This window comes from Cucumis melo, chromosome 12 (genome assembly GCF_025177605.1).
Source record: "Cucumis melo cultivar AY chromosome 12, USDA_Cmelo_AY_1.0, whole genome shotgun sequence".
Classification (NCBI taxonomy): Eukaryota; Viridiplantae; Streptophyta; class Magnoliopsida; order Cucurbitales; family Cucurbitaceae; genus Cucumis; species Cucumis melo.
The window spans coordinates 3,875,429-3,890,199 of record NC_066868.1 but is presented as its reverse complement, the minus strand read 5'-3'; the positions used below and the strand labels follow the sequence as shown (position 1 = coordinate 3,890,199).

The 14,771-nt window shown below is 51.1% G+C and overlaps 46 non-coding genes across 46 annotated transcripts; all 46 read right to left on the bottom strand.

The window, feature by feature from the left end:
* Positions 1 to 88: 88 nt before the first annotated feature.
* Positions 89 to 207, bottom strand: LOC127145345 (5S ribosomal RNA). The gene has a single exon (XR_007817124.1). It is a non-coding gene; the product is annotated as a 5S ribosomal RNA (ribosomal RNA).
* A 204-nt stretch (positions 208 to 411) lies between these two features.
* On the bottom strand, positions 412 to 530 carry LOC127145344 (5S ribosomal RNA). Its single transcript, XR_007817123.1, has one exon. It is a non-coding gene; the product is annotated as a 5S ribosomal RNA (ribosomal RNA).
* A 203-nt stretch (positions 531 to 733) lies between these two features.
* Positions 734 to 852, bottom strand: LOC127145487 (5S ribosomal RNA). Its single transcript, XR_007817271.1, has one exon. It is a non-coding gene; the product is annotated as a 5S ribosomal RNA (ribosomal RNA).
* A 204-nt stretch (positions 853 to 1,056) lies between these two features.
* On the bottom strand, positions 1,057 to 1,175 carry LOC127144725 (5S ribosomal RNA). The gene has a single exon (XR_007816513.1). It is a non-coding gene; the product is annotated as a 5S ribosomal RNA (ribosomal RNA).
* Positions 1,176 to 1,379: 204 nt separating this feature from the next.
* Positions 1,380 to 1,498, bottom strand: LOC127144609 (5S ribosomal RNA). Its single transcript, XR_007816397.1, has one exon. It is a non-coding gene; the product is annotated as a 5S ribosomal RNA (ribosomal RNA).
* A 204-nt stretch (positions 1,499 to 1,702) lies between these two features.
* LOC127145343 (5S ribosomal RNA) lies at positions 1,703 to 1,821 on the bottom strand. The gene has a single exon (XR_007817122.1). It is a non-coding gene; the product is annotated as a 5S ribosomal RNA (ribosomal RNA).
* Positions 1,822 to 2,025: 204 nt separating this feature from the next.
* LOC127145342 (5S ribosomal RNA) lies at positions 2,026 to 2,144 on the bottom strand. The gene has a single exon (XR_007817121.1). It is a non-coding gene; the product is annotated as a 5S ribosomal RNA (ribosomal RNA).
* A 204-nt stretch (positions 2,145 to 2,348) lies between these two features.
* LOC127145486 (5S ribosomal RNA) lies at positions 2,349 to 2,467 on the bottom strand. The gene has a single exon (XR_007817270.1). It is a non-coding gene; the product is annotated as a 5S ribosomal RNA (ribosomal RNA).
* A 204-nt stretch (positions 2,468 to 2,671) lies between these two features.
* LOC127144724 (5S ribosomal RNA) lies at positions 2,672 to 2,790 on the bottom strand. The gene has a single exon (XR_007816512.1). It is a non-coding gene; the product is annotated as a 5S ribosomal RNA (ribosomal RNA).
* A 204-nt stretch (positions 2,791 to 2,994) lies between these two features.
* On the bottom strand, positions 2,995 to 3,113 carry LOC127144607 (5S ribosomal RNA). Its single transcript, XR_007816395.1, has one exon. It is a non-coding gene; the product is annotated as a 5S ribosomal RNA (ribosomal RNA).
* A 204-nt stretch (positions 3,114 to 3,317) lies between these two features.
* On the bottom strand, positions 3,318 to 3,436 carry LOC127145341 (5S ribosomal RNA). Its single transcript, XR_007817120.1, has one exon. It is a non-coding gene; the product is annotated as a 5S ribosomal RNA (ribosomal RNA).
* A 204-nt stretch (positions 3,437 to 3,640) lies between these two features.
* On the bottom strand, positions 3,641 to 3,759 carry LOC127145339 (5S ribosomal RNA). Its single transcript, XR_007817118.1, has one exon. It is a non-coding gene; the product is annotated as a 5S ribosomal RNA (ribosomal RNA).
* Positions 3,760 to 3,963: 204 nt separating this feature from the next.
* On the bottom strand, positions 3,964 to 4,082 carry LOC127145338 (5S ribosomal RNA). Its single transcript, XR_007817117.1, has one exon. It is a non-coding gene; the product is annotated as a 5S ribosomal RNA (ribosomal RNA).
* Positions 4,083 to 4,286: 204 nt separating this feature from the next.
* Positions 4,287 to 4,405, bottom strand: LOC127144876 (5S ribosomal RNA). The gene has a single exon (XR_007816663.1). It is a non-coding gene; the product is annotated as a 5S ribosomal RNA (ribosomal RNA).
* A 204-nt stretch (positions 4,406 to 4,609) lies between these two features.
* Positions 4,610 to 4,728, bottom strand: LOC127145337 (5S ribosomal RNA). The gene has a single exon (XR_007817116.1). It is a non-coding gene; the product is annotated as a 5S ribosomal RNA (ribosomal RNA).
* A 204-nt stretch (positions 4,729 to 4,932) lies between these two features.
* Positions 4,933 to 5,051, bottom strand: LOC127144723 (5S ribosomal RNA). Its single transcript, XR_007816511.1, has one exon. It is a non-coding gene; the product is annotated as a 5S ribosomal RNA (ribosomal RNA).
* A 204-nt stretch (positions 5,052 to 5,255) lies between these two features.
* Positions 5,256 to 5,374, bottom strand: LOC127144606 (5S ribosomal RNA). Its single transcript, XR_007816394.1, has one exon. It is a non-coding gene; the product is annotated as a 5S ribosomal RNA (ribosomal RNA).
* A 204-nt stretch (positions 5,375 to 5,578) lies between these two features.
* On the bottom strand, positions 5,579 to 5,697 carry LOC127145336 (5S ribosomal RNA). Its single transcript, XR_007817115.1, has one exon. It is a non-coding gene; the product is annotated as a 5S ribosomal RNA (ribosomal RNA).
* A 204-nt stretch (positions 5,698 to 5,901) lies between these two features.
* LOC127145335 (5S ribosomal RNA) lies at positions 5,902 to 6,020 on the bottom strand. The gene has a single exon (XR_007817114.1). It is a non-coding gene; the product is annotated as a 5S ribosomal RNA (ribosomal RNA).
* Positions 6,021 to 6,224: 204 nt separating this feature from the next.
* Positions 6,225 to 6,343, bottom strand: LOC127145334 (5S ribosomal RNA). Its single transcript, XR_007817113.1, has one exon. It is a non-coding gene; the product is annotated as a 5S ribosomal RNA (ribosomal RNA).
* A 204-nt stretch (positions 6,344 to 6,547) lies between these two features.
* On the bottom strand, positions 6,548 to 6,666 carry LOC127145485 (5S ribosomal RNA). The gene has a single exon (XR_007817268.1). It is a non-coding gene; the product is annotated as a 5S ribosomal RNA (ribosomal RNA).
* A 204-nt stretch (positions 6,667 to 6,870) lies between these two features.
* Positions 6,871 to 6,989, bottom strand: LOC127144722 (5S ribosomal RNA). The gene has a single exon (XR_007816510.1). It is a non-coding gene; the product is annotated as a 5S ribosomal RNA (ribosomal RNA).
* Positions 6,990 to 7,193: 204 nt separating this feature from the next.
* LOC127144605 (5S ribosomal RNA) lies at positions 7,194 to 7,312 on the bottom strand. The gene has a single exon (XR_007816393.1). It is a non-coding gene; the product is annotated as a 5S ribosomal RNA (ribosomal RNA).
* A 204-nt stretch (positions 7,313 to 7,516) lies between these two features.
* Positions 7,517 to 7,635, bottom strand: LOC127145333 (5S ribosomal RNA). The gene has a single exon (XR_007817112.1). It is a non-coding gene; the product is annotated as a 5S ribosomal RNA (ribosomal RNA).
* A 204-nt stretch (positions 7,636 to 7,839) lies between these two features.
* LOC127145332 (5S ribosomal RNA) lies at positions 7,840 to 7,958 on the bottom strand. The gene has a single exon (XR_007817111.1). It is a non-coding gene; the product is annotated as a 5S ribosomal RNA (ribosomal RNA).
* A 204-nt stretch (positions 7,959 to 8,162) lies between these two features.
* On the bottom strand, positions 8,163 to 8,281 carry LOC127145483 (5S ribosomal RNA). The gene has a single exon (XR_007817266.1). It is a non-coding gene; the product is annotated as a 5S ribosomal RNA (ribosomal RNA).
* A 204-nt stretch (positions 8,282 to 8,485) lies between these two features.
* Positions 8,486 to 8,604, bottom strand: LOC127144721 (5S ribosomal RNA). Its single transcript, XR_007816509.1, has one exon. It is a non-coding gene; the product is annotated as a 5S ribosomal RNA (ribosomal RNA).
* Positions 8,605 to 8,808: 204 nt separating this feature from the next.
* LOC127144604 (5S ribosomal RNA) lies at positions 8,809 to 8,927 on the bottom strand. Its single transcript, XR_007816392.1, has one exon. It is a non-coding gene; the product is annotated as a 5S ribosomal RNA (ribosomal RNA).
* A 204-nt stretch (positions 8,928 to 9,131) lies between these two features.
* LOC127144778 (5S ribosomal RNA) lies at positions 9,132 to 9,250 on the bottom strand. Its single transcript, XR_007816566.1, has one exon. It is a non-coding gene; the product is annotated as a 5S ribosomal RNA (ribosomal RNA).
* A 204-nt stretch (positions 9,251 to 9,454) lies between these two features.
* Positions 9,455 to 9,573, bottom strand: LOC127144620 (5S ribosomal RNA). Its single transcript, XR_007816408.1, has one exon. It is a non-coding gene; the product is annotated as a 5S ribosomal RNA (ribosomal RNA).
* Positions 9,574 to 9,777: 204 nt separating this feature from the next.
* On the bottom strand, positions 9,778 to 9,896 carry LOC127145331 (5S ribosomal RNA). The gene has a single exon (XR_007817110.1). It is a non-coding gene; the product is annotated as a 5S ribosomal RNA (ribosomal RNA).
* A 204-nt stretch (positions 9,897 to 10,100) lies between these two features.
* LOC127145330 (5S ribosomal RNA) lies at positions 10,101 to 10,219 on the bottom strand. Its single transcript, XR_007817109.1, has one exon. It is a non-coding gene; the product is annotated as a 5S ribosomal RNA (ribosomal RNA).
* Positions 10,220 to 10,423: 204 nt separating this feature from the next.
* Positions 10,424 to 10,542, bottom strand: LOC127144651 (5S ribosomal RNA). Its single transcript, XR_007816439.1, has one exon. It is a non-coding gene; the product is annotated as a 5S ribosomal RNA (ribosomal RNA).
* A 204-nt stretch (positions 10,543 to 10,746) lies between these two features.
* Positions 10,747 to 10,865, bottom strand: LOC127144603 (5S ribosomal RNA). Its single transcript, XR_007816391.1, has one exon. It is a non-coding gene; the product is annotated as a 5S ribosomal RNA (ribosomal RNA).
* Positions 10,866 to 11,069: 204 nt separating this feature from the next.
* Positions 11,070 to 11,188, bottom strand: LOC127145328 (5S ribosomal RNA). Its single transcript, XR_007817107.1, has one exon. It is a non-coding gene; the product is annotated as a 5S ribosomal RNA (ribosomal RNA).
* A 204-nt stretch (positions 11,189 to 11,392) lies between these two features.
* On the bottom strand, positions 11,393 to 11,511 carry LOC127144840 (5S ribosomal RNA). The gene has a single exon (XR_007816628.1). It is a non-coding gene; the product is annotated as a 5S ribosomal RNA (ribosomal RNA).
* A 204-nt stretch (positions 11,512 to 11,715) lies between these two features.
* Positions 11,716 to 11,834, bottom strand: LOC127145327 (5S ribosomal RNA). Its single transcript, XR_007817106.1, has one exon. It is a non-coding gene; the product is annotated as a 5S ribosomal RNA (ribosomal RNA).
* Positions 11,835 to 12,038: 204 nt separating this feature from the next.
* Positions 12,039 to 12,157, bottom strand: LOC127144916 (5S ribosomal RNA). Its single transcript, XR_007816703.1, has one exon. It is a non-coding gene; the product is annotated as a 5S ribosomal RNA (ribosomal RNA).
* A 204-nt stretch (positions 12,158 to 12,361) lies between these two features.
* On the bottom strand, positions 12,362 to 12,480 carry LOC127145326 (5S ribosomal RNA). The gene has a single exon (XR_007817105.1). It is a non-coding gene; the product is annotated as a 5S ribosomal RNA (ribosomal RNA).
* A 204-nt stretch (positions 12,481 to 12,684) lies between these two features.
* Positions 12,685 to 12,803, bottom strand: LOC127145325 (5S ribosomal RNA). Its single transcript, XR_007817104.1, has one exon. It is a non-coding gene; the product is annotated as a 5S ribosomal RNA (ribosomal RNA).
* A 204-nt stretch (positions 12,804 to 13,007) lies between these two features.
* On the bottom strand, positions 13,008 to 13,126 carry LOC127144554 (5S ribosomal RNA). The gene has a single exon (XR_007816342.1). It is a non-coding gene; the product is annotated as a 5S ribosomal RNA (ribosomal RNA).
* Positions 13,127 to 13,330: 204 nt separating this feature from the next.
* On the bottom strand, positions 13,331 to 13,449 carry LOC127145324 (5S ribosomal RNA). Its single transcript, XR_007817103.1, has one exon. It is a non-coding gene; the product is annotated as a 5S ribosomal RNA (ribosomal RNA).
* Positions 13,450 to 13,653: 204 nt separating this feature from the next.
* Positions 13,654 to 13,772, bottom strand: LOC127144650 (5S ribosomal RNA). Its single transcript, XR_007816438.1, has one exon. It is a non-coding gene; the product is annotated as a 5S ribosomal RNA (ribosomal RNA).
* A 204-nt stretch (positions 13,773 to 13,976) lies between these two features.
* Positions 13,977 to 14,095, bottom strand: LOC127145322 (5S ribosomal RNA). Its single transcript, XR_007817101.1, has one exon. It is a non-coding gene; the product is annotated as a 5S ribosomal RNA (ribosomal RNA).
* A 204-nt stretch (positions 14,096 to 14,299) lies between these two features.
* LOC127144777 (5S ribosomal RNA) lies at positions 14,300 to 14,418 on the bottom strand. The gene has a single exon (XR_007816565.1). It is a non-coding gene; the product is annotated as a 5S ribosomal RNA (ribosomal RNA).
* Positions 14,419 to 14,622: 204 nt separating this feature from the next.
* LOC127145321 (5S ribosomal RNA) lies at positions 14,623 to 14,741 on the bottom strand. The gene has a single exon (XR_007817100.1). It is a non-coding gene; the product is annotated as a 5S ribosomal RNA (ribosomal RNA).
* Between the last annotated feature and the right edge of the window lie 30 nt (positions 14,742 to 14,771).

The window sequence follows — 14,771 nt, the reverse complement described above, 5'->3', positions numbered from 1 at the left end:
CGGGGCGGCTGCACGACTTGAAAACACGGTGGGAGAAAGAAACAAAATGGTAGGATTGAAAAAAATAATAATAAAAAAAATAGAAAAAGGGGTGCAACACGAGGACTTCCCAAGTGGTCACCCAACTTAGTACTACTCTCGCCCAAGCACGCTTAACTGCGGAGTTCTGATGGGATCCGGTGCATTAGTGCTGGTATGATCGCACCCATCACGGAATGCGCAGAAAATGCATATAAGCCATGTCGGCCAGAATCTCCCACGCATGCTCGACCGGTCGGAACGGCCACCGGGACCCGCACGAGCGTGTGCATGAGCATACGAGCCGGGGCGGCTGCACGACTTGAAAACACGGTGGGAGAAAGAAACAAAATGGTAGGATTGAAAAAAATAATAATAAAAAAAATAGAAAAAGGGGTGCAACACGAGGACTTCCCAAGTGGTCACCCAACTTAGTACTACTCTCGCCCAAGCACGCTTAACTGCGGAGTTCTGATGGGATCCGGTGCATTAGTGCTGGTATGATCGCACCCATCACGGAATGCGCAGAAAATGCATATAAGCCATGTCGGCCAGAATCTCCCACGCATGCTCGACCGGTCGGAACGGCCACCGGGACCCGCACGAGCGTGTGCATGAGCATACGAGCCGGGGCGGCTGCACGACTTGAAAACACGGTGGGAGAAAGAAACAAAATGGTAGGATTGAAAAAAATAATAATAAAAAAATAGAAAAAGGGGTGCAACACGAGGACTTCCCAAGTGGTCACCCAACTTAGTACTACTCTCGCCCAAGCACGCTTAACTGCGGAGTTCTAATGGGATCCGGTGCATTAGTGCTGGTATGATCGCACCCATCACGGAATGCGCAGAAAATGCATATAAGCCATGTCGGCCAGAATCTCCCACGCATGCTCGACCGGTCGGAACGGCCACCGGGACCCGCACGAGCGTGTGCATGAGCATACGAGCCGGGGCGGCTGCACGACTTGAAAACACGGTGGGAGAAAGAAACAAAATGGTAGGATTGAAAAAAATAATAATAAAAAAAATAGAAAAAGGGGTGCAACACGAGGACTTCCCAAGTGGTCACCCAACTTAATACTACTCTCGCCCAAGCACGCTTAACTGCGGAGTTCTGATGGGATCCGGTGCATTAGTGCTGGTATGATCGCACCCATCACGGAATGCGCAGAAAATGCATATAAGTCATGTCGGCCAGAATCTCCCACGCATGCTCGACCGGTCGGAACGGCCACCGGGACCCGCACGAGCGTGTGCATGAGCATACGAGCCGGGGCGGCTGCACGACTTGAAAACACGGTGGGAGAAAGAAACAAAATGGTAGGATTGAAAAAAATAATAATAAAAAAAATAGAAAAAGGGGTGCAACACGAGGACTTCCCAAGTGGTCACCCAACTTAGTACTACTCTCGCCCAAGCACGCTTAACTGCGGAGTTCTGATGGGATCCGGTGCATTAGTGCTGGAATGATCGCACCCATCACGGAATGCGCAGAAAATGCATATAAGCCATGTCGGCCAGAATCTCCCACGCATGCTCGACCGGTCGGAACGGCCACCGGGACCCGCACGAGCGTGTGCATGAGCATACGAGCCGATGCGGCTGCACGACTTGAAAACACGGTGGGAGAAAGAAACAAAATGGTAGGATTGAAAAAAATAATAATAAAAAAAATAGAAAAAGGGGTGCAACACGAGGACTTCCCAAGTGGTCACCCAACTTAGTACTACTCTCGCCCAAGCACGCTTAACTGCGGAGTTCTGATGGGATCCGGTGCATTAGTGCTGGTATGATCGCACCCATCACGGAATGCGCAGAAAATGCATATAAGCCATGTCGGCCAGAATCTCCCACGCATGCTCGACCGGTCGGAACGGCCACCGGGACCCGCACGAGCGTGTGCATGAGCATACGAGCCGGGGCGGCTGCACGACTTGAAAACACGGTGGGAGAAAGAAACAAAATGGTAGGATTGAAAAAAATAATAATAAAAAAAATAGAAAAAGGGGTGCAACACGAGGACTTCCCAAGTGGTCACCCAACTTAGTACTACTCTCGCCCAAGCACGCTTAACTGCGGAGTTCTGATGGGATCCGGTGCATTAGTGCTGGTATGATCGCACCCATCACGGAATGCGCAGAAAATGCATATAAGCCATGTCGGCCAGAATCTCCCACGCATGCTCGACCGGTCGGAACGGCCACCGGGACCCGCACGAGCGTGTGCATGAGCATACGAGCCGGGGCGGCTGCACGACTTGAAAACACGGTGGGAGAAAGAAACAAAATGGTAGGATTGAAAAAAATAATAATAAAAAAAATAGAAAAAGGGGTGCAACACGAGGACTTCCCAAGTGGTCACCCAACTTAGTACTACTCTCGCCCAAGCACGCTTAACTGCGGAGTTCTAATGGGATCCGGTGCATTAGTGCTGGTATGATCGCACCCATCACGGAATGCGCAGAAAATGCATATAAGCCATGTCGGCCAGAATCTCCCACGCATGCTCGACCGGTCGGAACGGCCACCGGGACCCGCACGAGCGTGTGCATGAGCATACGAGCCGGGGCGGCTGCACGACTTGAAAACACGGTGGGAGAAAGAAACAAAATGGTAGGATTGAAAAAAATAATAATAAAAAAAATAGAAAAAGGGGTGCAACACGAGGACTTCCCAAGTGGTCACCCAACTTAATACTACTCTCGCCCAAGCACGCTTAACTGCGGAGTTCTGATGGGATCCGGTGCATTAGTGCTGGTATGATCGCACCCATCACGGAATGCGCAGAAAATGCATATAAGTCATGTCGGCCAGAATCTCCCACGCATGCTCGACCGGTCGGAACGGCCACCGGGACCCGCACGAGCGTGTGCATGAGCATACGAGCCGGGGCGGCTGCACGACTTGAAAACACGGTGGGAGAAAGAAACAAAATGGTAGGATTGAAAAAAATAATAATAAAAAAAATAGAAAAAGGGGTGCAACACGAGGACTTCCCAAGTGGTCACCCAACTTAGTACTACTCTCGCCCAAGCACGCTTAACTGCGGAGTTCTGATGGGATCCGGTGCATTAGTGCTGGAATGATCGCACCCATCACGGAATGCGCAGAAAATGCATATAAGCCATGTCGGCCAGAATCTCCCACGCATGCTCGACCGGTCGGAACGGCCACCGGGACCCGCACGAGCGTGTGCATGAGCATACGAGCCGATGCGGCTGCACGACTTGAAAACACGGTGGGAGAAAGAAACAAAATGGTAGGATTGAAAAAAATAATAATAAAAAAAATAGAAAAAGGGGTGCAACACGAGGACTTCCCAAGTGGTCACCCAACTTAGTACTACTCTCGCCCAAGCACGCTTAACTGCGGAGTTCTGATGGGATCCGGTGCATTAGTGCTGGTATGATCGCACCCATCACGGAATGCGCAGAAAATGCATATAAGCCATGTCGGCCAGAATCTCCCACGCATGCTCGACCGGTCGGAACGGCCACCGGGACCCGCACGAGCGTGTGCATGAGCATACGAGCCGGGGCGGCTGCACGACTTGAAAACACGGTGGGAGAAAGAAACAAAATGGTAGGATTGAAAAAAATAATAATAAAAAAAATAGAAAAAGGGGTGCAACACGAGGACTTCCCAAGTGGTCACCCAACTTAGTACTACTCTCGCCCAAGCACGCTTAACTGCGGAGTTCTGATGGGATCCGGTGCATTAGTGCTGGTATGATCGCACCCATCACGGAATGCGCAGAAAATGCATATAAGCCATGTCGGCCAGAATCTCCCACGCATGCTCGACCGGTCGGAACGGCCACCGGGACCCGCACGAGCGTGTGCATGAGCATACGAGCCGGGGCGGCTGCACGACTTGAAAACACGGTGGGAGAAAGAAACAAAATGGTAGGATTGAAAAAAATAATAATAAAAAAAATAGAAAAAGGGGTGCAACACGAGGACTTCCCAAGTGGTCACCCAACTTAGTACTACTCTCGCCCAAGCACGCTTAACTGCGGAGTTCTGATGGGATCCGGTGCATTAGTGCTGGTATGATCGCACCCATCACGGAATGCGCAGAAAATGCATATAAGCCATGTCGGCCAGAATCTCCCACGCATGCTCGACCGGTCGGAACGGCCACCGGGACCCGCACGAGCGTGTGCATGAGCATACGAGCCGGGGCGGCTGCACGACTTGAAAACACGGTGGGAGAAAGAAACAAAATGGTAGGATTGAAAAAAATAATAATAAAAAAAATAGAAAAAGGGGTGCAACACGAGGACTTCCCAAGTGGTCACCCAACTTAATACTACTCTCGCCCAAGCACGCTTAACTGCGGAGTTCTGATGGGATCCGGTGCATTAGTGCTGGAATGATCGCACCCATCACGGAATGCGCAGAAAATGCATATAAGCCATGTCGGCCAGAATCTCCCACGCATGCTCGACCGGTCGGAACGGCCACCGGGACCCGCACGAGCGTGTGCATGAGCATACGAGCCGGGGCGGCTGCACGACTTGAAAACACGGTGGGAGAAAGAAACAAAATGGTAGGATTGAAAAAAATAATAATAAAAAAAATAGAAAAAGGGGTGCAACACGAGGACTTCCCAAGTGGTCACCCAACTTAGTACTACTCTCGCCCAAGCACGCTTAACTGCGGAGTTCTGATGGGATCCGGTGCATTAGTGCTGGTATGATCGCACCCATCACGGAATGCGCAGAAAATGCATATAAGCCATGTCGGCCAGAATCTCCCACGCATGCTCGACCGGTCGGAACGGCCACCGGGACCCGCACGAGCGTGTGCATGAGCATACGAGCTGGGGCGGCTGCACGACTTGAAAACACGGTGGGAGAAAGAAACAAAATGGTAGGATTGAAAAAAATAATAATAAAAAAAATAGAAAAAGGGGTGCAACACGAGGACTTCCCAAGTGGTCACCCAACTTAATACTACTCTCGCCCAAGCACGCTTAACTGCGGAGTTCTGATGGGATCCGGTGCATTAGTGCTGGTATGATCGCACCCATCACGGAAAGCGCAGAAAATGCATATAAGTCATGTCGGCCAGAATCTCCCACGCATGCTCGACCGGTCGGAACGGCCACCGGGACCCGCACGAGCGTGTGCATGAGCATACGAGCCGGGGCGGCTGCACGACTTGAAAACACGGTGGGAGAAAGAAACAAAATGGTAGGATTGAAAAAAATAATAATAAAAAAAATAGAAAAAGGGGTGCAACACGAGGACTTCCCAAGTGGTCACCCAACTTAGTACTACTCTCGCCCAAGCACGCTTAACTGCGGAGTTCTGATGGGATCCGGTGCATTAGTGCTGGAATGATCGCACCCATCACGAAATGCGCAGAAAATGCATATAAGCCATGTCGGCCAGAATCTCCCACGCATGCTCGACCGGTCGGAACGGCCACCGGGACCCGCACGAGCGTGTGCATGAGCATACGAGCCGATGCGGCTGCACGACTTGAAAACACGGTGGGAGAAAGAAACAAAATGGTAGGATTGAAAAAAATAATAATAAAAAAAATAGAAAAAGGGGTGCAACACGAGGACTTCCCAAGTGGTCACCCAACTTAGTACTACTCTCGCCCAAGCACGCTTAACTGCGGAGTTCTGATGGGATCCGGTGCATTAGTGCTGGTATGATCGCACCCATCACGGAATGCGCAGAAAATGCATATAAGCCATGTCGGCCAGAATCTCCCACGCATGCTCGACCGGTCGGAACGGCCACCGGGACCCGCACGAGCGTGTGCATGAGCATACGAGCCGGGGCGGCTGCACGACTTGAAAACACGGTGGGAGAAAGAAACAAAATGGTAGGATTGAAAAAAATAATAATAAAAAAAATAGAAAAAGGGGTGCAACACGAGGACTTCCCAAGTGGTCACCCAACTTAGTACTACTCTCGCCCAAGCACGCTTAACTGCGGAGTTCTGATGGGATCCGGTGCATTAGTGCTGGTATGATCGCACCCATCACGGAATGCGCAGAAAATGCATATAAGCCATGTCGGCCAGAATCTCCCACGCATGCTCGACCGGTCGGAACGGCCACCGGGACCCGCACGAGCGTGTGCATGAGCATACGAGCCGGGGCGGCTGCACGACTTGAAAACACGGTGGGAGAAAGAAACAAAATGGTAGGATTGAAAAAAATAATAATAAAAAAAATAGAAAAAGGGGTGCAACACGAGGACTTCCCAAGTGGTCACCCAACTTAGTACTACTCTCGCCCAAGCACGCTTAACTGCGGAGTTCTGATGGGATCCGGTGCATTAGTGCTGGTATGATCGCACCCATCACGGAATGCGCAGAAAATGCATATAAGCCATGTCGGCCAGAATCTCCCACGCATGCTCGACCGGTCGGAACGGCCACCGGGACCCGCACGAGCGTGTGCATGAGCATACGAGCCGGGGCGGCTGCACGACTTGAAAACACGGTGGGAGAAAGAAACAAAATGGTAGGATTGAAAAAAATAATAATAAAAAAAATAGAAAAAGGGGTGCAACACGAGGACTTCCCAAGTGGTCACCCAACTTAGTACTACTCTCGCCCAAGCACGCTTAACTGCGGAGTTCTAATGGGATCCGGTGCATTAGTGCTGGTATGATCGCACCCATCACGGAATGCGCAGAAAATGCATATAAGCCATGTCGGCCAGAATCTCCCACGCATGCTCGACCGGTCGGAACGGCCACCGGGACCCGCACGAGCGTGTGCATGAGCATACGAGCCGGGGCGGCTGCACGACTTGAAAACACGGTGGGAGAAAGAAACAAAATGGTAGGATTGAAAAAAATAATAATAAAAAAAATAGAAAAAGGGGTGCAACACGAGGACTTCCCAAGTGGTCACCCAACTTAATACTACTCTCGCCCAAGCACGCTTAACTGCGGAGTTCTGATGGGATCCGGTGCATTAGTGCTGGTATGATCGCACCCATCACGGAATGCGCAGAAAATGCATATAAGTCATGTCGGCCAGAATCTGCCACGCATGCTCGACCGGTCGGAACGGCCACCGGGACCCGCACGAGCGTGTGCATGAGCATACGAGCCGGGGCGGCTGCACGACTTGAAAACACGGTGGGAGAAAGAAACAAAATGGTAGGATTGAAAAAAATAATAATAAAAAAAATAGAAAAAGGGGTGCAACACGAGGACTTCCCAAGTGGTCACCCAACTTAGTACTACTCTCGCCCAAGCACGCTTAACTGCGGAGTTCTGATGGGATCCGGTGCATTAGTGCTGGAATGATCGCACCCATCACGGAATGCGCAGAAAATGCATATAAGCCATGTCGGCCAGAATCTCCCACGCATGCTCGACCGGTCGGAACGGCCACCGGGACCCGCACGAGCGTGTGCATGAGCATACGAGCCGATGCGGCTGCACGACTTGAAAACACGGTGGGAGAAAGAAACAAAATGGTAGGATTGAAAAAAATAATAATAAAAAAAATAGAAAAAGGGGTGCAACACGAGGACTTCCCAAGTGGTCACCCAACTTAGTACTACTCTCGCCCAAGCACGCTTAACTGCGGAGTTCTGATGGGATCCGGTGCATTAGTGCTGGTATGATCGCACCCATCACGGAATGCGCAGAAAATGCATATAAGCCATGTCGGCCAGAATCTCCCACGCATGCTCGACCGGTCGGAACGGCCACCGGGACCCGCACGAGCGTGTGCATGAGCATACGAGCCGGGGCGGCTGCACGACTTGAAAACACGGTGGGAGAAAGAAACAAAATGGTAGGATTGAAAAAAATAATAATAAAAAAAATAGAAAAAGGGGTGCAACACGAGGACTTCCCAAGTGGTCACCCAACTTAGTACTACTCTCGCCCAAGCACGCTTAACTGCGGAGTTCTGATGGGATCCGGTGCATTAGTGCTGGTATGATCGCACCCATCACGGAATGCGCAGAAAATGCATATAAGCCATGTCGGCCAGAATCTCCCACGCATGCTCGACCGGTCGGAACGGCCACCGGGACCCGCACGAGCGTGTGCATGAGCATACGAGCCGGGGCGGCTGCACGACTTGAAAACACGGTGGGAGAAAGAAACAAAATGGTAGGATTGAAAAAAATAATAATAAAAAAAATAGAAAAAGGGGTGCAACACGAGGACTTCCCAAGTGGTCACCCAACTTAGTACTACTCTCGCCCAAGCACGCTTAACTGCGGAGTTCTAATGGGATCCGGTGCATTAGTGCTGGTATGATCGCACCCATCACGGAATGCGCAGAAAATGCATATAAGCCATGTCGGCCAGAATCTCCCACGCATGCTCGACCGGTCGGAACGGCCACCGGGACCCGCACGAGCGTGTGCATGAGCATACGAGCCGGGGCGGCTGCACGACTTGAAAACACGGTGGGAGAAAGAAACAAAATGGTAGGATTGAAAAAAATAATAATAAAAAAAATAGAAAAAGGGGTGCAACACGAGGACTTCCCAAGTGGTCACCCAACTTAATACTACTCTCGCCCAAGCACGCTTAACTGCGGAGTTCTGATGGGATCCGGTGCATTAGTGCTGGTATGATCGCACCCATCACGGAATGCGCAGAAAATGCATATAAGTCATGTCGGCCAGAATCTCCCACGCATGCTCGACCGGTCGGAACGGCCACCGGGACCCGCACGAGCGTGTGCATGAGCATACGAGCCGGGGCGGCTGCACGACTTGAAAACACGGTGGGAGAAAGAAACAAAATGGTAGGATTGAAAAAAATAATAATAAAAAAAATAGAAAAAGGGGTGCAACACGAGGACTTCCCAAGTGGTCACCCAACTTAGTACTACTCTCGCCCAAGCACGCTTAACTGCGGAGTTCTGATGGGATCCGGTGCATTAGTGCTGGAATGATCGCACCCATCACGGAATGCGCAGAAAATGCATATAAGCCATGTCGGCCAGAATCTCCCACGCATGCTCGACCGGTCGGAACGGCCACCGGGACCCGCACGAGCGTGTGCATGAGCATACGAGCCGGGGCGGCTGCACGACTTGAAAACACGGTGGGAGAAAGAAACAAAATGGTAGGATTGAAAAAAATAATAATAAAAAAAATAGAAAAAGGGGTGCAACACGAGGACTTCCCAAGTGGTCACCCAACTTAGTACTACTCTCGCCCAAGCATGCTTAACTGCGGAGTTCTGATGGGATCCGGTGCATTAGTGCTGGTATGATCGCACCCATCACGGAATGCGCAGAAAATTCATATAAGCCATGTCGGCCAGAATCTCCCACGCATGCTCGACCGGTCGGAACGGCCACCGGGACCCGCACGAGCGTGTGCATGAGCATACGAGCCGGGGCGGCTGCACGACTTGAAAACACGGTGGGAGAAAGAAACAAAATGGTAGGATTGAAAAAAATAATAAGAAAAAAAATAGAAAAAGGGGTGCAACACGAGGACTTCCCAAGTGGTCACCCAACTTAGTACAACTCTCGCCCAAGCACGCTTAACTACGGAGTTCTGATGGGATCCGGTGCATTAGTGCTGGTATGATCGCACCCATCACGGAATGCGCAGAAAATGCATATAAGCCATGTCGGCCAGAATCTCCCACGCATGCTCGACCGGTCGGAACGGCCACCGGGACCCGCACGAGCGTGTGCATGAGCATACGAGCCGGGGCGGCTGCACGACTTGAAAACACGGTGGGAGAAAGAAACAAAATGGTAGGATTGAAAATAATAATAATAAAAAAAATAGAAAAAGGGGTGCAACACGAGGACTTCCCAAGTGGTCACCCAACTTAGTACTACTCTCGCCCAAGCACGCTTAACTGCGGAGTTCTGATGGGATCCGGTGCATTAGTGCTGGTATGATCGCACCCATCACGGAATGCGCAGAAAATGCATATAAGCCATGTCGGCCAGAATCTCCCACACATGCTCGACCGGTCGGAACGGCCACCGGGACCCGCACGAGCGTGTGCATGAGCATACGAGCCGGGGCGGCTGCACGACTTGAAAACACGGTGGGAGAAAGAAACAAAATGGTAGGATTGAAAAAAATAATAATAAAAAAAATAGAAAAAGGGGTGCAACACGAGGACTTCCCAAGTGGTCACCCAACTTAGTACTACTCTCGCCCAAGCACGCTTAACTGCGGAGTTCTGATGGGATCCGGTGCATTAGTGCTGGTATGATCGCACCCATCACGGAATGCGCAGAAAATGCATATAAGCCATGTCGGCCAGAATCTCCCACGCATGCTCGACCGGTCGGAACGGCCACCGGGACCCGCACGAGCGTGTGCATGAGCATACGAGCCGGGGCGGCTGCACGACTTGAAAACACGGTGGGAGAAAGAAACAAAATGGTAGGATTGAAAAAAATAATAATAAAAAAAATAGAAAAAGGGGTGCAACACGAGGACTTCCCAAGTGGTCACCCAACTTAGTACTACTCTCGCCCAAGCACGCTTAACTGCGGAGTTCTGATGGGATCCGGTGCATTAGTGCTGGTTTGATCGCACCCATCACGGAATGCGCAGAAAATGCATATAAGCCATGTCGGCCAGAATCTCCCACGCATGCTCGACCGGTCGGAACGGCCACCGGGACCCGCACGAGCGTGTGCATGAGCATACGAGCCGGGGCGGCTGCACGACTTGAAAACACGGTGGGAGAAAGAAACAAAATGGTAGGATTGAAAAAAATAATAATAAAAAAAATAGAAAAAGGGGTGCAACACGAGGACTTCCCAAGTGGTCACCCAACTTAGTACTACTCTCGCCCAAGCACGCTTAACTGCGGAGTTCTGATGGGATCCGGTGCATTAGTGCTGGAATGATCGCACCCATCACGGAATGCGCAGAAAATGCATATAAGCCATGTCGGCCAGAATCTCCCACGCATGCTCGACCGGTCGGAACGGCCACCGGGACCCGCACGAGCGTGTGCATGAGCATACGAGCCGATGCGGCTGCACGACTTGAAAACACGGTGGGAGAAAGAAACAAAATGGTAGGATTGAAAAAAATAATAATAAAAAAAATAGAAAAAGGGGTGCAACACGAGGACTTCCCAAGTGGTCACCCAACTTAGTACTACTCTCGCCCAAGCACGCTTAACTGCGGAGTTCTGATGGGATCCGGTGCATTAGTGCTGGTATGATCGCACCCATCACGGAATGCGCAGAAAATGCATATAAGCCATGTCGGCCAGAATCTCCCACGCATGCTCGACCGGTCGGAACGGCCACCGGGACCCGCACGAGCGTGTGCATGAGCATACGAGCCGGGGCGGCTGCACGACTTGAAAACACGGTGGGAGAAAGAAACAAAATGGTAGGATTGAAAAAAATAATAATAAAAAAAATAGAAAAAGGGGTGCAACACGAGGACTTCCCAAGTGGTCACCCAACTTAGTACTACTCTCGCCCAAGCACGCTTAACTGCGGAGTTCTGATGGGATCCGGTGCATTAGTGCTGGTTTGATCACACCCATCACGGAATGCGCAGAAAATGCATATAAGCCATGTCGGCCAGAATCTCCCACGCATGCTCGACCGGTCGGAACGGCCACCGGGACCCGCACGAGCGTGTGCATGAGCATACGAGCCGGGGCGGCTGCACGACTTGAAAACACGGTGGGAGAAAGAAACAAAATGGTAGGATTGAAAAAAATAATAATAAAAAAAATAGAAAAAGGGGTGCAACACGAGGACTTCCCAAGTGGTCACCCAACTTAGTACTACTCTCGCCCAAGCACGCTTAACTGCGGAGTTCTGATGGGATCCGGTGCATTAGTGCTGGTATGATCGCACCCATCACGGAATGCGCAGAAAATGCATATAAGCCATGTCGGCCAGAATCTCCCACGCATGCTCGACCGGTCGGAACGGCCACCGGGACCCGCACGAGCGTGTGCATGAGCATACGACCCGGGGCGGCTGCACGACTTGAAAACACGGTGGGAGAAAGAAACAAAATGGTAGGATTGAAAAAAATAATAATAAAAAAAATAGAAAAAGGGGTGCAACACGAGGACTTCCCAAGTGGTCACCCAACTTAGTACTACTCTCGCCCAAGCACGCTTAACTGCGGAGTTCTGATGGGATCCAGTGCATTAGTGCTGGTTTGATCACACCCATCACGGAATGCGCAGAAAATGCATATAAGCCATGTCGGCCAGAATCTCCCACGCATGCTCGACCGGTCGGAACGGCCACCGGGACCCGCACGAGCGTGTGCATGAGCATACGAGCCGGGGCGGCTGCACGACTTGAAAACACGGTGGGAGAAAGAAACAAAATGGTAGGATTGAAAAAAATAATAATAAAAAAAATAGAAAAAGGGGTGCAACACGAGGACTTCCCAAGTGGTCACCCAACTTAGTACTACTCTCGCCCAAGCACGCTTAACTGCGGAGTTCTGATGGGATCCGGTGCATTAGTGCTGGTATGATCGCACCCATCACGGAATGCGCAGAAAATGCATATAAGCCATGTCGGCCAGAATCTCCCACGCATGCTCGACCGGTCGGAACGGCCACCGGGACCCGCACGAGCGTGTGCATGAGCATACGAGCCGGGGCGGCTGCACGACTTGAAAACACGGTGGGAGAAAGAAACAAAATGGTAGGATTGAAAAAAATAATAATAAAAAAAATAGAAAAAGGGGTGCAACACGAGGACTTCCCAAGTGGTCACCCAACTTAGTACTACTCTCGCCCAAGCACGCTTAACTGCGGAGTTCTGATGGGATCCGGTGCATTAGTGCTGGTATGATCGCACCCATCACGGAATGCGCAGAAAATGCATATAAGCCATGTCGGCCAGAATCTCCCACGCATGCTCGACCGGTCGGAACGGCCACCGGGACCCGCACGAGCGTGTGCATGAGCATACGAGCCGGGGCGGCTGCACGACTTGAAAACACGGTGGGAGAAAGAAACAAAATGGTAGGATTGAAAAAAATAATAATAAAAAAAATAGAAAAAGGGGCGCAACACGAGGACTTCCCAAGTGGTCACCCAACTTAGTACTACTCTCGCCCAAGCACGCTTAACTGCGGAGTTCTGATGGGATCCGGTGCATTAGTGCTGGTATGATCGCACCCATCACGGAATGCGCAGAAAATGCATATAAGCCATGTCGGCCAGAATCTCCCACGCATGCTCGACCGGTCGGAACGGCCACCGGGACCCGCACGAGCGTGTGCATGAGCATACGAGCCGGGGCGGCTGCACGACTTGAAAACACGGTGGGAGAAAGAAACAAAATGGTAGGATTGAAAAAAATAATAATAAAAAAAATAGAAAAAGGGGTGCAACACGAGGACTTCCCAAGTGGTCACCCAACTTAGTACTACTCTCGCCCAAGCACGCTTAACTGCGGAGTTCTGATGGGATCCGGTGCATTAGTGCTGGTATGATCGCACCCATCACGGAATGCGCAGAAAATGCATATAAGCCATGTCGGCCAGAATCTCCCACGCATGCTCGACCGGTCGGAACGGCCACCGGGACCCGCACGAGCGTGTGCATGAGCATACGAGCCGGGGCGGCTGCACGACTTGAAAACACGGTGGGAGAAAGAAACAAAATGGTAGGATTGAAAAAAATAATAATAAAAAAAATAGAAAAAGGGGTGCAACACGAGGACTTCCCAAGTGGTCACCCAACTTAGTACTACTCTCGCCCAAGCACGCTTAACTGCGGAGTTCTGATGGGATCCGGTGCATTAGTGCTGGTTTGATCGCACCCATCACGGAATGCGCAGAAAATGCATATAAGCCATGTCGGCCAGAATCTCCCACGCATGCTCGACCGGTCGGAACGGCCACCGGGACCCGCACGAGCGTGTGCATGAGCATACGAGCCGGGGCGGCTGCACGACTTGAAAACACGGTGGGAGAAAGAAACAAAATGGTAGGATTGAAAAAAATAATAATAAAAAAAATAGAAAAAGGGGTGCAACACGAGGACTTCCCAAGTGGTCACCCAACTTAGTACTACTCTCGCCCAAGCACGCTTAACTGCGGAGTTCTGATGGGATCCGGTGCATTAGTGCTGGTATGATCGCACCCATCACAGGATGCGGAGAAAATGCATATAAGCCATGTCGGCCAGAATCTCCCACGCATGCTCGACCGGTCGGAACGGCCACCGGGACCCGCACGAGCGTGTGCATGAGCATACGAGCCGGGGCGGCTGCACGACTTGAAAACACGGTGGGAGAAAGAAACAAAATGGTAGGATTGAAAAAAATAATAATAAAAAAAATAGAAAAAGGGGTGCAACACGAGGACTTCCCAAGTGGTCACCCAACTTAGTACTACTCTCGCCCAAGCATGCTTAACTGCGGAGTTCTGATGGGATCCGGTGCATTAGTGCTGGTATGATCGCACCCATCACGGAATGCGCAGAAAATGCATATAAGCCATGTCGGTTAGAATCTCCCACGCATGCTCGACCGGTCGGAACGGCCACCGGGACCCGCACGAGCGTGTGCATGAGCATACGAGCCGGGGCGGCTGCACGACTTGAAAACACGGTGGGAGAAAGAAACAAAATGGTAGGATTGAAAAAAATAATAATAAAAAAAATAGAAAAAGGGGTGCAACACGAGGACTTCCCAAGTGGTCACCCAACTTAGTACTACTCTCGCCCAAGCACGCTTAACTGCGGAGTTCTGATGGGATCCGGTGCATTAGTGCTGGTATGATCGCACCCATCACGGAATGCGCAGAAAATGCATATAAG